Genomic DNA, 14509 nt, shown 5'->3' on the forward strand with positions numbered 1-14509 from the left:
ATACATGAGCCACTGTGCTACAGGCAACAAGAGACTGGAAGCAACAATAGCAGGGCTGCCATGGAAGTTCAAGTCTCCTTGTACCCCACCTGATACACATTGCTAATCGTCACTTTTTGAACATTGTACACAAAAGGAAAGGCGATCGCTCCCTTGGGAGGCGGGAAGGTATGTACAACAATATACAGGCCTTCCCCGGTCAAGAGTTCAAGTCCATCGGGGGAGCAGGCAGCACACTCATCTCCAGGAAAGCAACTTTTTGCAGGGGATGAAGTGGGACAGGCCACAAGATGAGCTCTAGCTGCACTCACAAGGGAAAATGCTGGTAGCTCACTGCACAGAGACAAAGGATTCAAGCCAGGTTCAAGCCCAGCTACAAGGAGTGGTAAAATCATTACCAAACTAACTGGTGAACATCTGGCTTATTTACTCAAAGCAGTTTATGTATAGATAAGAAGAATAAACCAGATGTTCACCTGTCTCCAAGGGGTTCACAGTCTGAAATACCACAGAGCAGCCCTCTAACTAGCCACCCACAACAGGAGGCAGATCATGGAGCATTCACCACCCCACTGCAAACCCTCCACCAGTGACCCAACCAAATAATGTAAACCGCCCTGAGCCATTTTTGGAAGGGCGGTATATAAATCAAATGAAATAAACCAGGAGCGCAGAGGTTGCAGAGAGAGCCCTAGCCCAATGGAGCAGCTCAGGTCTCATGGAAAGGACTGGGAAGGGTCCCCATAAGTAGCTACACCTAAGAAACTGCACTTTCTCAGACAACTAGAACATAATTTCTCAATGTGTGGTACATGTACCCCTGAGAGTATGTGAGGCACAAGCAGCGGGTACAGGTCAAGGGCGAGAGGAAAAATAAACCCAGTGAGGAGGATGGAGAGTGCCTGCTTGATCTTTGCTGCCGTTTACTGCCTAGACTTAGTTTCTCTCCTTTGCCGTCTCTCTTACCCACTTTTCTCATTTCTCTATCTTGCCCCTCACATGCCACATTTAGGGCAGCACTGAGTCTAGCACTCCTTGCTTTGGCCAATGTAACTTCTGTCCCCAGATACATACTTGAGTCATGGATCCCTGGTTAAAAGTTGGCAATCCTACCCACACTAAATTGGACAAGTCATATCACTGTCCTATATACATAACACGTGGCACACATATCATAGCCCTTCTTCCAGCACATAGCACCCATTACTGTAAATATAAAATCCATTACTAGATATAAATACCCATTACTGTAGATATAAGATGGAGACATTTCTCACAGTGTTTACAAGTTAAGGGATACTTGCAACTTAAAAGGTTGAGAAACACTGAACTTGAGGGATAACTCCAGCACCAAACATCTGGCTCACTCATCACATGGCTCCAGCCATCCCATTTAACCACACATAACCCATGCTGGTTTGCCTGGTGTCCAGGAGTTGTTCTTCCCACACTCCTCCTCAATTCACTGCCTCATTCACCATGGCAGCAACTACCTGGTTGCTTGTGAGTCATGAGAAACTTGCTTCTTTCCTATTTCAGAGGTCATGGAGCTCACAGAGTCAGTGAGCAGAGACACTGTAGACCCCGAGTCCTGGTAGCAGAGAGGTCTCTGCCTCTTCCCTTTCAGATTCCCATTCTGAGGCAAGAAATGACAAGGGTCAAGGGGAAAAGGGATCCCTATTTGTTAATTCCTGAGAACAAAGTGAAAACAGCGGTGTCAAAGTTAACACTTTTATTGAATAGCATCAGAGATGGGCTGGCATCCGAAAGAAAAACATGAGCACAGAGTTGCTAGCCAACTATCCCAGCAGGATTCCTGTGTCTTTGCAAGTTGTATCAAATATAGAAGAGTTGTGAATGTCATTTGGGTCTGGCTGTACCTGTTACATAATTTTCAGCCATAGACCTTGCAAAGCTTTATGGGTCTGTCTGGAACAAGGAGTATGGCAACCCCAGAGATGAAACCTGGAATCACAGTAGGCACTTATGCTGGTCATACTGTCAGCAACCCTTATGGTCTCCGCTCTCCACAGCCCTGAACATTCAGAAGATCTGGTCCTTTAGACCAGTTAGAGGACTTCCTGCAGAGAGCTAAGAGAGTGAGAGAGTAACATAATACTGATCAGTGGCAGCAACATACGGTCTGGTGGTCTCTGGAGCAGCTAACTGCATGGCCTGTGGTTGTGAGTGAGTGATTGAGAATGGTGCTACCAGAGGGTCCATGCAGCAGAGTGTTTGCTTGTTCTAATCCTAGTAATCTCGTCCTCTGTTGGGGAAGATAATGCAGATTGACTAAGACAATACACCGCTCAGGAGCTGTAAAGATGCCAGGAGCATAACTACTATTAGGCAAGGGGAGGCGGCTGCCTGGGGGCCCCCATGCCTCGAGGAGCCCCCCAGAGGCAAGTCTCATGACTATATATAGTGAAGTGTGTGTATCAGCAAGGGGCCCATTTTAAAATTTTGTCTCTGGGCCCACTCCAGCCTTGTTACGCCCCTGAAAGATGCACTCTGTGCGCAGTAATTGTTTGCTCTGCTTCATGCGTCCAAGCTACAGTCCTGAAAAGCAAAAGGGCTCATCAGTGTTTAGCCAGCAGTAGCAACAGTTGGAGCGGAGTGTCTAGCATTCACTATACAGCATACTTACTCTGCGTAGGAGACACTGTTCTTAGCTGATGAAGGAAGGAAAGAATGGTTAGCTGACATCGTTTAGTTAAGGCACAGCTGGCAAAACTGAAGTGGGGAGGGAGGATATATGAGAGACATTTACTGTATTCATACCTAGAAGCATGCTATTTCTCTACCTTACTTCCTGTTCAGGGTGCATTGTTCTTGCATCCCAATTTGGAGTAATGGAGTTAAAGTTCCAGTTTCATATGTGCAGTCCTCCTGAGACAGAGTACTGTTACAAGACATGTGTGGGGAGGGCATATGTCTATGGGATCTTTTAATCCACCTATGTGTTGGAATAAAGTGGTATAAAGGGAGGTGAGACATACTTCCAATGAACAACAATATATTTATTAATAAGAATGGAAGTATACACAATTATGAAACTTGGGAGTCAGCTATAATGCAATAACCATGAAACAGTAAGGAGATTATCAATAAGGCATTCAATTTTAATGCTAGCAATGCAACAAAGGAAAAGCAACTCAAATCATAGAGTTCTTGGGGATAGAACTCCAAGACTAATACGGAAGGTAATAAAACCTAAAGGGTAAACAAGGAGGCATAAAGACCTTAGAGCAAGATAAATTAGTTATCTGAGCTATGGGGAAATGATTTGGTCAGCAGAAAAGGAAGGGGGATCTGGAGACAGAGAAGGGGAAAAGAGCAAAAGAGTGGCAGGAGTAAAATACTCTGAACGACTGAAAGGCGATGACCTGTACTGGAGGATAATAGTCTGAAGTTGGAATGGAGAGTTTGTTGTCTGGAAGAAATGAAGAGTTTTAGTGGGGATAGAACTAGGGAAAGTGGAGGGCAAGAAGCTGGAAACAAAAGGAGAGAGGTTTCTCAGTTCTGCTTCCATTTAGAAAAAGAACAGAGGAACAAGGAACAGATCCTAATTTAGGAAGAAGGGTTCAGCTCTTGTGCGCAGAGGGTTGGGAGCAACACAGGGAAAATGAGTAGACAGTAGACTGGAGAGAAAGATTGTGTGTGAAGAAGAGAGCTGGGCTAAAACCACAATGTGTGAGCTTCAGAACAGATATCTTTCCTTCGTTTACAAAGAGATCCAGTATGGAGATGAAGGACATAGAGCTTCTGGCATAGTCAAAACCCTCTGGAAAGCAATGTTCTGGAGTGGTTGTGCTCAAATTGCGCATTGTGATAGTCTAAAATTTAGGAACATAGGAAGCTGCCATATACTGAGTCAGACCATTGGTCTATCTAGCTCAGTACTGTCTTCACAGACTGGCAGCGGTTTCTCCAAGGCTGCAGGCAGGAATCTCTCTCAGCCCTATCTTGGAGAAGCCAGGGAGGGAACTTGGAACCTTCTGCTCTTCCCAGAGCGGCTCCATCCCCTGAGGGGAATATCTTACAGAGCTCACACTTCTAGTCTCCCTTTCATATGCAACCAGGGCAGACCCTGCTTAGCTATGGGGACAAGTCATGCTTGCTACCACAAGACCAGCTCTCCTCTCTAACTTATACTAACTTATACTCTAACTTATCTCTAACTTATACTCTAAAAACTGGGCTTTGCTGGACAATGAGGTATTTGTGAAGAATTGACTGTTCTGCAAAGGCAGGCCTTTTGATATGAACAGGCATAGACAGCAGCCTTTCCTTGGGCTTGACCATGAACCTGATTGGATTAGTCTTTGCCCTGGGGAAGCTGGCATTGTTTTGGAGATGGCTCTTAGATTAGGGTCATAGATTAGATGGCTCTTGGTTAGATGTGTGTCAACCCTTCTCCTGGGAAGATTCCAGGGCTCATTTTGATCTTAGGAATTTCCACAGACTCAGAGGCGTCATTCCCAGCGGACCTCAGGGCACAAGTTCAGGCACCCACAGTCCCTGAGGCCCCTCAAATCATTCAGCACTGTCCCTCCACCGCTGCTGGGTGGCTGAGCCTAGCATGACTGCTCTCCCAAGAACAGCCAGGCAAGCTGCAGCCCAGCCCCAGTGCACCCAATCTCCTCCCATTGAGGCCAGGGCTGAGTGGATTGCCAGCTCGCTGAGCACAACACAACTCTCTCTCCCCGACACACTCAGAGCAGCGAAAACCCCATCCCTGTTTAAACTAAAGGCAAAGTTAAATTAATTTAAATTAAATTTAAGTTAAATTAAAGTTAAATTGAGGCAAAGCAAGATGCATGTTTTTCTGCTGAATGAGCAGGCACTCCTACTCCATTTGGTGCACTAATGATGAGTCCGAGTGCTCCCCTAATTCATGTGAGCAGAAGCGGAGGGAAATGCTTAAGAACCCCTTCATTAAAAAGGCATATATCGTATTTACCCGAATAGGAGGCGACACTGAACGTAAGACAAAGCCTTAAAATATAGAGATTAAATACAGGCTATACCTGTATTTACCCAAAAGAAAGAGGACTCTGATCTAAGACAAACCTCCATATTTAACAGGCAAGAACTAGGAAAAAACTCTTCTTAGATTCAGGTAAATGTGGTAAAACAGGTCGCAAAAGGTGGTATACACAGTGCACACACTTCTAGAGTCCCACTGAAACTGTGCCCTTCAGCTTTTTAGAATGAATATCCAATGAAAAATTTGCTTTAAAATTTGCTTCAGCACATTACTACAGGCTGCAGTAAAGAACACATTTGTTCATTATATGATAAATCCTCAGCACAAAACTCAAGCTACAGCATGTAGGGTTGTGGACTAATGCATATACTCTTGTACATGTGAAGCAAATCAAATGTCATAGTCCAAATAAATGATATACAATTGAACTATAAACATACTGGAACTGTGCATGGGTATAACAAAATAATTAATCTCAAACAAATATAATCCAGCTCCATTTATGGACTACATTCCAGTGCTTATCCTCACCACCCTTGCCTTCACTATATGTGTGCAAAGAGTACAGTTTCATAGATATAATTAAACAAGTCTGTATTTAGGACACATCAGCTGTGGTGCACTCAGACAACAGCCCAAGAATGAGGCCAGCCCTACATAATGCATGGGAGTTGAACATTTTTAAACACATCTGAAGCACATTGTTCATTGTTCCCTGAAATATTTTGGAAAATCTAATTTTGGCTTCTTGCTCTCTTATTTCTTTAAACCTTCAAGACAGACATTGGTTGAAACATTAGGAATGTAATAATAAAAACCACAAAGACAGAGGGCTGTGCCAGAGGTTTGCCAAATTAGGCACTGGCTCGGGGCCCAGGACCATCTGAAGGTCCACAGCCCAGCCCTGAGGCCCTGCCCAGTGCCCGACTGAGTGGGGATCTGGATGATAACAGCAATCAGGACCACTCTCTGGTAGATGCCACCATCATTTTAAAGAAACAATGCAATGTCCTTGTTCCACTTCTGTGTGAGTGTGACACAGCAGGCACATTGCATTGTCTTAAAAACAACAACAAAAAGATGGCAGCAAGCAGCAAAACCACTGCAAAGGGCTCTGCATCATTCCTGCCCTGCCACCCAGCCATTGGGGGCAGGCAGGGACCCGGGACCAGGCTTTCCCCCAGGCTCCACCACAACCTGACATTGATCTGCACAAGGAGGAAGAAATTATATTTTAAGCTCTCACTGACCAGTGTCACAGGCTTCTGTGTTTTGGAGACATTAAAAGTTCAGATGTTACATTTGGCAGTGTTTCTAGGGATGATATAATATCTGTATAATAATGTACTATTTTGCTACCTCCTGATTCGTGGTAGGATCTTTGCACTTCTTTAGCCTACTTTCTAGTAGGCTTATGAGATCACCCCGCATTCTGAGTGTGTTCCCTCCTAACAACTTCACAATGCCTGGACCAATATGAACCAAATCAGATAGAGTTGTAGAGACACATAGGGACACTTCAACAGTGTAGTTTGTGATGATGGCATCCACCCTGATTCAAGATGGCAGATGCATAAACGTTTGAAGTGCAAGTGGGCTAACTTGTGAACCACCTAACTGATTTGAACCAAATTTGCTACAGCTCTAGGGACACATAGGGACACCTCAGTGGCATAGGTTGTGATGATATCATCCATCAAGATTAAAGATGGTGGACGTGTAAATATTTGAGACACAAGTGGGCTAACTTGTGGACTGTCTAGCTGATTTGAACCAAATTTGGTACAGTTGTAGTGAGTGACACACAGGGACGCCTCAATGGCATGGCCTGTGATTATATCATCCAGCCCAATTAAAGATGGTGGAGATGTGAACGTTTGAGGTGCAATTGGGCTAACTTGTGAGCCGCCTAACTGATCTGAACCAAATTTGTTACAGGTGCAGGGACACATATGGATGGCTCAAGGGCGTAGTTTGTAGTGATGTCATCCACCATAATTCAAGATGGTGGACACATGAACACTTGAGGTGCAAGTGGGAACTGATTTGGACCAAATTTGGTAGAGCTGTAAGGACACATAAGGACACCTCAAATGCATAGTTTGTGATGATGTCATCCATCCCAGTTCAAGATGGCAGATGCACTGACTTTTGAGGCACAAGTAGGCTCACTTGTGAACCGCCTAATCAATTTGAACCAATTTTAATCCAGTTGTAGGGAGTGAAAGAAAAGTAGGCAGATTAGTTCTTACTAGTTTCTATACCATATTACAGTGTAGTGTGACTCTCTTCTACTCTGTAACTACACCTCCAAGTATAATAGGATCTATTCCATCATAGCTGTAGATCAAATAGAATCTGATCCTCCTGGATCAGGCCCAAGGCCCATATAGTCCAGCATCCAGTTTCACACAGTGGCCCACCAGATGCTTCTGGGAAGGCCACAGGCAAGAGGTGATGCCCTTTCTCGTGCTGTTGCTCCTGTGCAACTGGTATTTAGAGGCATCTTGCCTCTGAGGCTGCAAGTGGCCTATAGCCACCAGACTAGTAGCCATTGATAGACCTGTCCTCCATGATTTTGAAGCCCTTCTCACGATCAGTGAGAACAGCTTCTTCCGGGACTCCCCGCAGACAATCAGAAGGCAGCCCTGGGCGGCTGGATCGGCTGCCCACACGACTGCCAGCTCCGTCAAGGAGCTAGTGGGGGCTGCGGGGATTGGGGACTGCATGGCCCCGGAAGCTCCAGGATGCCCTGCACGAGTGCACAGGGCATCCTGGAGAGACCCCGAGCCCGGGAGGCTGCTTGCACCTCCTGGTCCGGGGTCAACTCGTGTGTCGCTGCATGCCACGGCAACACATGATCAAAAAGATGAGGTTAACGGAGTGCTCGCTCCATTAACCTCACCTAAGGGGAGGGGTACTTTGGGAGGTTTGCTGCCGGGAGCCATGCGGCTCCTGTTGCAGCACACGATCGCCCCAAAACGGGCTAGGCTCCCTTAGCCTGCTTTGGCCAATCGTGAGAATAACCTCTTTGTCTAAGCCTCTTTTAAAGCATCATAGCTCCATCTGTGAGATCCCTTCCTTCTGGTGTAAATGATAGTGGTAGGAGTCCTGGTATGCTGGTGCCCATTTGGAATCCATCTATCTGAACTATGTGTTTTAAAATAACATTTGTGTTTGCAATGTTACCATTCAGAGCCTCTGCAGAGAACTGTAGTGAGCTGCAATCACATGAAGCTGTCTACAAATACTTTTTGAAATGTAGTTAGCAGGTTATAGGAAATGCACTATAGGATATGCTGGCCAAAGACTGAAATAAAGATATTGAATTGAATGATAGGATATCCACTGGAAATTTGAATGTGCACAGGAACATCTTTGACAACAAAACCGTCACTGGGGTTTGGCTGCAAATAATGTTAACAGGAAGCAGCAGAGTACACAGAGGAACTGCTTGGCAACCACTCAGTTCTGCCCACTTACTCCAGAACAATAACCATGCTGGTTGGGATTTTAAAGGGGAGAGAGAGAGTAGTCCCCACAGCAGATTAGGAAGACTATGAAAAGTCCAATGTGAGCCTCTTTACCTCCAGCCTAACCAGCAGCAGAGGCATTCCAGTTGTTGTCACCCAGCCAAAGTTGCTCAGTAGTAAAAAGAGTTCAAACCACTACAGGCAGTAGTGTGCAAAAGGGTGGGAGTGCAAGCACATCACATTCACCACTGGAAGGAACAAGCCTAAGGGGAGGCAGCTGTTGACTTGGGAATCACAACCTCTCTTGTTGTGATCATATGTTAAACCTAGCACTTTTGAGTTCTAACCATAGCTTGATTGTGAACACAGACCATGTGATTCATTTTCCTGCCAGCCCATGCCTTCTGAAACCTGGAAGACTGCAGATCTCCCCTTTTAATTGTTTCTGCTACTCTAGCCATCCTTGGATCAAGGTACTCATCTGCCCTCAGACCTTTGATATGCTAGGTTTTCATGTGCTGTCCACTTAAGAGTAACAATATATAGCCATGCTGGCTGATCAGCCATTAAAAGCCCTAGCTAAAACTTGTCAGAATCTTACAATATCACAGTCAATATGAGCATGCATATGTGCAAAGCTGAAACCCTCTGCATGACCCATAGCTGTGAAGCTGAAAGCAGAACAAAAAGAAAGAAAGGAGTCCAGTGTACAGCAGAACAATGGAATTCCAAGGGTTTTCTACTTTGGGTGTGCCTACCCTTCCCCCCACCCCACTAAAAACACAAGCAACAACCACCAACATTATTAAAATGCTCAGACAAACCTGTGTGTGGCATTACATGGCTAGTCTAATCATAACTTAGGATGGAAAATAATATTCTGTTTTTGAACAATGTCCCTAAGTAGACCCAGTGTGCAAATCACAGCCCAAACACAGTGATCCTTAGAACAATTAACATGATGGTCTGTCAAAAGTATTCAGACCAAAGTAACAAATGCAGCACATGGCAGGCAAGCAAAACCTGGACCTACCAGAATAGTGCACAGTAGATTTGGAATGCAAATCAAAATGCAACCTGACATGTTCTTTGTTCTTTCCCCCTTCAGAAAAAAATCTACTTTAAATGCTTCCCATGTGCCTTTTCTGTAAGCTTATAATCTGAACGGATCAGGGGAAATTAGGAAAAAAGGATCCATTACAAATGTTTAAGAGTAGAGGAGACCAAGAGTCTCAGAAATGATATGGGGGAAACAACAAAAGGAAGAACTATTACTGACCATCATACTCTGTTGCTACTGCTGCAATCATTTATTGCAGTATACCATCAGTTACATACTTGCTTAAGACTATAGCCATTTGCCCTTGAGCAAATACATCCAGTACCATGCATTACTTTGATCCTCATCATGGCGCAAGTTCTTGTAAGTCGTCTCAGGCTAATTGATGCTGCTAGCTCCCATCAAAACATGGGACAATGTTGACAGAAAAGACATGTCAATCTAATGTGAATTTTCAATGTTGGTTTGTGTAAAATCAGTAATCAGCTTAATCAGTGTGCGACACAACCCTATGCAGATGTAATCACAAGTAAATCCTACTGGGTTTGACTGGATTTTCTCCCATATCAGTGTCACTGGGCTGTAATTAGATGCAATTTAAAACAGGATTTTTAAAACCAGTGGGTAGAAGGGTATAGATCACATTTTAATTTTCATAATAATTCAAATTTAGTTATTTTTCCCAATTAAAATAATAGTGGCTCAATATTCTGAAATAATTGCATCATATGTGCTCTGTTATGGTTCTTGCTTTCATTAATAAAATAGAGGTTTACTATCTTTTGCCTTTCCTCATAATAATAATTATTTCACATGTAATATCTAATCAATAATAATCATTATTTCACATGTAATATCTAGTCAATATTTTTCAGGCACCTACCTGTTGGCATTCCAAGGGGGCACCAAAGAAATGTTCTTGATTCAGTGACTAGAGGAAATAGTGATAGTGTGTCCAGACATCATGTTTCACATGTGGCAAGGATGTCAGCCCAGAATGTTACCTATGAACAGCAGAAATAACAGGCACGCGTGTTCTTTGTTTCATTTTTGACACAACAACTGAGTTCAGATAATTCATTCTTATCTTTCCACCCCTTTGAATAGTCAAGATTCAAAAAGACTTTACCTGTTTGTGAAACAATTATGACTGAACTGTATGAGTCATAATTGCCTATTATTCATATTCAGAACAAAATCAACTGCTTCTTGGTTGCCTCTGGATTTGAACATCAGTAAGCACATCATTTCTGCACAGTGATAGTTGGCAGGACTGGAGTTTTCTCTTTAAATGTTAATCAAAGACAGTCCACATTTTGTTAATCTCCCTTCGAAGTACACTGGCGTATTTACTTTCTGCATGAGTCACGGGGGTATCTATTGAGGCTTTTACTCATACAACCCTTAACCTACTACTATTAGCCACCAGGTTTCAAAATGTTGTATACATTTGATAATTACTTTGTACAGTGTATGTAAACAGATTTAAACAGATTTACAGAAATATTTGTAATATTTTCGTGGGCCCCCCTAGCATAAGCCACTGCATGTTATCTATTGTTCAAGATCTACTTACTCATTCATTCATTCAGTTTCTATATCGCCCTTCCAAAAATGGCTCAGGGCAGTTTACACAGAGAAATAATAAATAAATAAGATGGATCCCTGTCCCCAAAGGGCTCACAATTTAAAAAGAAACACAAGAAAGACACCAGCAAGTCACTGGGGGTACTGTGCTGGGGGTGGATAGGGGCAGTTACTCTCCCCCTGCTAAATAAAGAGAATCACCACGTTAAAAGGTGCCTCTTTGCCAAGTTAGCAGGGGTTATCAACCCATTAACCCAGGATTCTCAAACATGGACACCCAAATGTTGCTGGACTACAACTGAACTCCCATCAGCCCCAACCACAATGACACTGAGGCCATTGTGGCTGGGGATGATGGAATTTGTAGTCCAACAACCTCTAGAGACCCAAGTTTGAGGACCCCTGTTTTAACCAGGATATTTGAAGCTATGTTGTCCTCCCTTCCTCTGCCAGCAGAAGATGAGTCACTCATCCAGATGAGTTAATTCTGCCCTAACATTTTAGAATACCCATACTAGTGGTGCACTTTAGCTAGCATCACATATACTGATTGGTCACATAATATCTAAGATGTTGGCAAATTATGAAATAAATATCAACCCAAAGGCAAACTGGCTTCTAGAATGATGACCTGTATTATTTCTATATTACCCATTCCAGTTTACTTAGCCCAGTTTACTTTCACTAGCTTTTGACAGTAGTGAGCTGGTGGGAATACATTACTTCAGTTACTGCTCATGCACTATCTTCTTACTAGGCCTTCTGGGAACAATTCATGTGGTGGCTTTGACCTATAATCCTTTAAAGGCTTAGGTCAAGCATTTGAGGTTGTGCACTTGGTAATATAATAGTATTTATTGTAGCTATTATTGAATTTTTTGTTAGCGGGGGGCGGGGACAAGAAAAGGCTTAGACCAAACCTATCTATGGGCATAATCCTGTTCTTAAAAATAAAGAAAGTAATCTGAGTGGCACAGGATACAGTGTCAATTCATAACTAAAACCACAATGATGAAGAAGTAGCCAATATGGATAGACATGGGAGCTAGATATGTAGCAAATAATTTACATAAACACTTTGCCGCATATCCAGGGTTTAAAGACTTCCCATGGCTCAGCCCCCAAGCCTATTTTTATGTCTAGGTTCAACCTTGGAACATATGAGTTAATAATACTAGCTGGGTCAGGCGCATCTGTGCCTCCGGCCGCGGCCCCCCCCCCCCAGCCAGCATGCCCAGCTTTCTGGCTGGCCGCTCCCCCTCCTTCTCCCCCCCTCCTTGCGCTTTCTGGCTTGCAGGCCGGAGCCGGCCTGCCACCTCCTCCCTCCTCCTCCTCCTGGCGGGTGGCCCAGGCTGGCCTGCTGCAGCCTCCTCTGGCTGACTGGCAGCCGGGCCAGGGCCAGGCTGGACCACTGCCACCACTTCCTCTTCCCGGCGGGTGTCCGGGCGGGCCCGGCCTGCCCGCTGCCTCCTCTTCCAGCTGACCGGCAGCCAGGCCAGGGCCAGGCTGGCCCACTGCTGTCTCCACTGGCCGACCAGTGGCCAGGTCAGGCCGGCGCTCTGCTGCCGCCATTGTCTCCCGTCCCTGTCATTATCCCCAGGCAGCTTCTCTTGCGAGAGCTGCCACACATGGGATTATTTATTTATTTATTGGGCCCCCAGATTGAGGTAGATAATGAAGAAAATAGGGTGGGATGATGCTGGAGGGCCCCCAAGAGCTGGGGGCCCGTGTTCTTTGAACCCTTTTGTTCAATTATAGCTACGCCCCTGTTTCCCACACCACCTATAAGTTGATCCTGTGTATATTTACACAGAAACATCCCACTATATTCAGTCAAGCTTCTTCCCATTTAAGTGAGCAAAGAATTGTAACTCCTAGCCCATTTCCAACACATCAGGGATGAAGGACAGGTATTTAATGTCATAGGATGTGGCTTCAAGCCAGATTTAAGCTCCACCACCTGTTTTACACCTACTGTAGAAGTAAGCCCTGAGAACAGGTCCTGGAGTAAAGCCCTACAGACTGCTGGCTTAGTCTTAGCATATCATATAAGGGTGTGCATGAATGTGGTTTAGCACCATTGGGAGGGGAGTGAGAGCTTTAAGAATGAGGAAAACAGGTCCTTACCTGCTCTCTGCTGCCCCATACAGCTTCCTGCTGGGTCAGCGCTCGTCCCAAGTACCACTATGCGATGCTAGCACACACATGGTGTCCGTGCATGCACATGCACCATTTGCGTGGTCAGCATGGTGTTGCTAACCACACAAATGGTGCCTGCACATGAGTGGATGCCATGTACTTGCTAGTGCCGTGCCGGGGTACTTGGGATGCACGCTACCCCAGCAGGAGGATTCGTGGACCTGCTCTCCTCTTTCTTAAAGCTCTTGCTCCCTGCACCTCTCCCTGTGGCGCCCGCCAAACTGGTTTGGTGCCAAACCAGTCCTAAACCATGGTTTTGCATACCCTTCATATGCCCCATTGTGTTTTGTCTGATAGAGCAAGAACCGCCTCTCTAGTCTCTCCACCTGGAGACTGAGATACTTTAGGGCATATTTACATTCCACACATATATATTGGTTTTATACCAGTTTAAGTGCTACAGCTTCCAAAATAATCGTGGGAACTGTAGATTGTGAGCAGGCAGAGAACTCCTTGTCTGAGATCCCTACCTACCTGTACTGGCCCCGGAGAGAAGGATTGACTGTTGAACCAGCATAAGAATGCAGTCCTTTGTAAGCCCACATGAGTATAAGACATAGTTAACTCAGAGGGACTGAGGCCTGACCCTGGTCTATAAAGGTAAATGTAAAGTGTGCTATCAAGTCGATTTCAACTCCTGGCACCCACAGAGCCTTGTGGTTTTCTTTAGTAGAATAGTACAGCTGTGAAGTGGAAAGTAAAATAGAGTGTACCGTTTCAGTGGAGATTAGAAATCACATTGTTTATTTTCCCTTGTGTGAAGGAAGGAAGGAAGGAAGAACTTCCTTGTAAGTAGAAAGCGTTTCTCAATGATGTGATCATTTTAATGAGAGGGAGATGTTTAAAATAATCAAAACAGCGATGGGTGGCGGGCATTAAAAACAGAACTCTCCACCACCTGCATCCTGAAGTGGTACAGTCCACTCTACCTACTCAAGATCCTACCATCTCACTCCCACGGCATGTGTAGGACAGGCGTTACTTCTTCCCAGAAATCAAGGACCGGATTGCGTGGATAGCTATATTCACAGATATATGGATAGATATTCCGGGATAACAAACACGGTTGCAACACGCCTATGTTTTTTGCTGGAATCCAGAAATGCTGCAATTGTTGTTGGAGCCGCAGGGGGGCAGCAGCAGGAGGAGCCGGCCGTCCACTCTAGGCGGAAAGTAAAGGCTGTGACCACTGGCGGGGGG

The 14509-nt window shown here is 44.8% G+C and overlaps 1 long non-coding RNA gene across 1 annotated transcript; it reads right to left on the bottom strand.

The window, feature by feature from the left end:
• Positions 1 to 1717: 1717 nt before the first annotated feature.
• On the bottom strand, positions 1718 to 14508 carry LOC128345272 (uncharacterized). The gene is made up of 4 exons (XR_008316354.1): positions 14243 to 14508; positions 10407 to 10527; positions 2648 to 2672; positions 1718 to 2091 (listed from the first exon to the last, which is right to left on the bottom strand). It is a non-coding gene; the product is annotated as an uncharacterized LOC128345272 (long non-coding RNA).
• Position 14509: the final 1 nt, after the last annotated feature.

The sequence above is a fragment of the Hemicordylus capensis genome, chromosome 2 (assembly GCF_027244095.1).
Source record: "Hemicordylus capensis ecotype Gifberg chromosome 2, rHemCap1.1.pri, whole genome shotgun sequence".
NCBI lineage: Eukaryota > Metazoa > Chordata > Lepidosauria > Squamata > Cordylidae > Hemicordylus > Hemicordylus capensis.